The 2,500-nt window shown below is 44.5% G+C and overlaps 1 non-coding gene and 5 pseudogenes across 1 annotated transcript; all 6 read right to left on the reverse strand.

Moving 5' to 3' along the window:
• Positions 1–21: 21 nt before the first annotated feature.
• Positions 22–140, reverse strand: LOC147131071 (5S ribosomal RNA; annotated as a pseudogene).
• Positions 141–556: 416 nt separating this feature from the next.
• Positions 557–675, reverse strand: LOC147131072 (5S ribosomal RNA; annotated as a pseudogene).
• Positions 676–791: 116 nt separating this feature from the next.
• Positions 792–910, reverse strand: LOC147131073 (5S ribosomal RNA; annotated as a pseudogene).
• Positions 911–1,330: 420 nt separating this feature from the next.
• Positions 1,331–1,449, reverse strand: LOC147131074 (5S ribosomal RNA; annotated as a pseudogene).
• A 406-nt stretch (positions 1,450–1,855) lies between these two features.
• LOC147131075 (5S ribosomal RNA) lies at positions 1,856–1,974 on the reverse strand. The gene has a single exon (XR_015082811.1). It is a non-coding gene; the product is annotated as a 5S ribosomal RNA (ribosomal RNA).
• A 116-nt stretch (positions 1,975–2,090) lies between these two features.
• Positions 2,091–2,209, reverse strand: LOC147131076 (5S ribosomal RNA; annotated as a pseudogene).
• Between the last annotated feature and the right edge of the window lie 291 nt (positions 2,210–2,500).

A 2,500-nucleotide genomic window follows, 5' to 3' on the forward strand; every position in this document is an offset into this window, starting at 1 on the left:
ATTTTGCGATTGAGTTGCAAAAGCTTACGGCACCTGGTATTCCCAGGCAGTCTCCCATCCAAGTACTAACTAGGCCCAACCCTGCTAAGCTATCGAAATAGGATGAGATCTGGCGTTTTCAGGGTAGCATGGCCGTAAGCTTTAATGAGGCCTAAATATATATTTTTTTATAGGAGACACACACCCCAATTCGGGGGTGGGGGGGGGGCGAAGTATTTTGTATTTGTTCTATTTGATTTCCTCCACTATTTTTCCACAGGCAAGGGCTGTTAGCATTTTCAGCTGTCAGTCTGTCAGGATAGCATGTGGTTAGCTTCTACCAAGCAGCTACAGTACTTGACGTCCGTTTTAAAAGTACGCTTTTGTGACTGAGTTCGGGGGAAAAAGATGTTCGTATTTTTTGTATTTGCTTTGAACCTCAGTTTTTCCACAAGTAAGGGGACAGTTCTAAATTTCAGTTGTCAGCCTGTCAGGATAGCATGTGGTTAACTGCGAGCAAGCAGCTCCAGAAGTTGAAGTCTTTTGTGAAAGACAGATTTTGCAATTGAGTTTCAAAAGCTTACAGCACCTGGTATTCCCAGGCTGTCTCCCATCCAAGTTGTAACCAGGCCCGACCCTGCTTAGCGTCCGAGATCAGACGAGATCGGGAATTTTCAGGGTAGTATGGCCGTAAGCTGTAAAGAGGCCTAGATATTATTTTTTTATAGGCTACTTAGGGTTAGGATAGCCTGGTTAACTGTGAGCAAGCAGCTACAGATGCTGAAAGACAGATTTTGCGATTGAGTTGCAAAAGCTTACAGCACCTGGTATTCCCAGGCAGTCTCCCATCCAAGTACTAACCAGGCCCAACCCAGCTAAGCTATCGAAATAGGATGAGATCGGGCGTTTTCAGGGTACTATGGCTGTAAGCTGAAATGAGGCCTAAAAATATTTTTTTTATAGGAGACGCACACCCCAATTCGGGGGGGGGGGGTTTGGGGGACGAAGAATTTTGTATTTGTTCTATTTGATTTCCTCCACTATTTTTCCACAGGCAAGGGCTGTTAGCATTTTCAGCTGTCAGTCTGTCAGGATAGCATGTGGTTAGCTCCTACCAAGCAGCTACAGTACTCGACGTCCGTTGTAAAAGTTTGCTTTTTTGAGTGAGTTCAGGGGAAAAAGATGTTTGTATTTTTAGTATTTGCCTTGAACCTTAGTTTTTCCACAAGTAAGGGGACAGTTCTAAATTTCAGCTGTCAGCCTGTCAGGATAGCATGTGGTTAACTGCGAGCAAGCAGCTCCAGAAGTTGAAGTCTTTTGTGAAAGACAGATTTTGCAATTGAGTTGCAAAAGCTTACAGCACCTGGTATTCCCAGGGAGTCTCCCATCCAAGTACTTTCCAGGCCCGACCCTGCTTAGCTTCCAAGATCAGACGAGAACGGGCATTTTCAGGGTAGTATGGCCGTAAACTGTGGTGGAACCTAAAAGTAATTCTTTTATAGAAGACGCACACCCCAAATTGGGGGGTTGAAGTATTTTGTATTTGTTCTATTTGATTTCCTCCACTATTTTTCCACAGGCAAGGGCTGTTAGCATTTTCAGCTGTCAGTCTGTCAGGATAGCATGTGGTTAGCTTCTACCAAGCAGCTACAGTACTTGACGTCCGTTGTAAAAGTTTGCTTTTGTGAGTGAGTTCGGGGGAAAAAGATGTTTGTATTTTTTGTATATGCTTTGAACCTCAGTTTTTCCAAAACTAAGGAGACAGTTCTAAATTTCAGCTGTCAGTGTGTCAGGATAGCATGTGGTTAACTGCGAGCAAGCAGCTCCAGAAGTTGAAGTCTTTTGTGAAAGACAGATTTTGCGATTAAGTTGCAAAAGCTTACAGCACCTGGTATTCCCAGGCGGTCGCCCATCCAAGTACTAACCAGGCCCGACCCTGCCTAGCGTCCGAGATCAGACGAGATCGGGCGTTTTCAGGGTAGTATGGCCGTAAGCTGCAATGAGGCCTAGATATTATTTTTTTATAGGCTACGCAGGGTCAGGATAGCCTGGTTAACTGTGAGCAAGCAGCTACAGAAGCTGAAAGACAGATTTTGCGATTGAGTTGCAAAAGCTTACGGCACCTGGTATACCCAGGCAGTCTCCCATCCAAGTACTAACCAGGCCCAACCCTGCTAAGCTATCGAAATAGGATGAGATCGGGCGTTTTCAAGGTAGTGTGGCCGTAAGCTGTAATGAGGCCTAAAAATATTTTTTTTATAGGAGACGCACACCCCAATTCGGGGGGGGGGGGCGAAGAATTTTGTATTTGTTCTATTTGATTTCCTCCACTATTTTTCCACAGGCAAGGGCTGTTAGCATTTTCAGCTGTCAGTCTGTCAGGATAGCATGTGGTTAGCTTCTACCAAGCAGCTACAGTACTTGACATCCGTTGTAAAAGTTTGCTTTTGTGAGTGAGTTCGGGGGAAAAAGATGTTCGTATTTTTTGTATTTGCTTTGAACCTCAGTTTTTCCACAAGTA

The sequence above is a fragment of the Filicampus tigris genome, chromosome 19, assembly GCF_054856515.1.
Source record: "Filicampus tigris isolate MCC_2025a chromosome 19, RoL_Ftig_1.0, whole genome shotgun sequence".
Taxonomy (NCBI): domain Eukaryota; kingdom Metazoa; phylum Chordata; class Actinopteri; order Syngnathiformes; family Syngnathidae; genus Filicampus; species Filicampus tigris.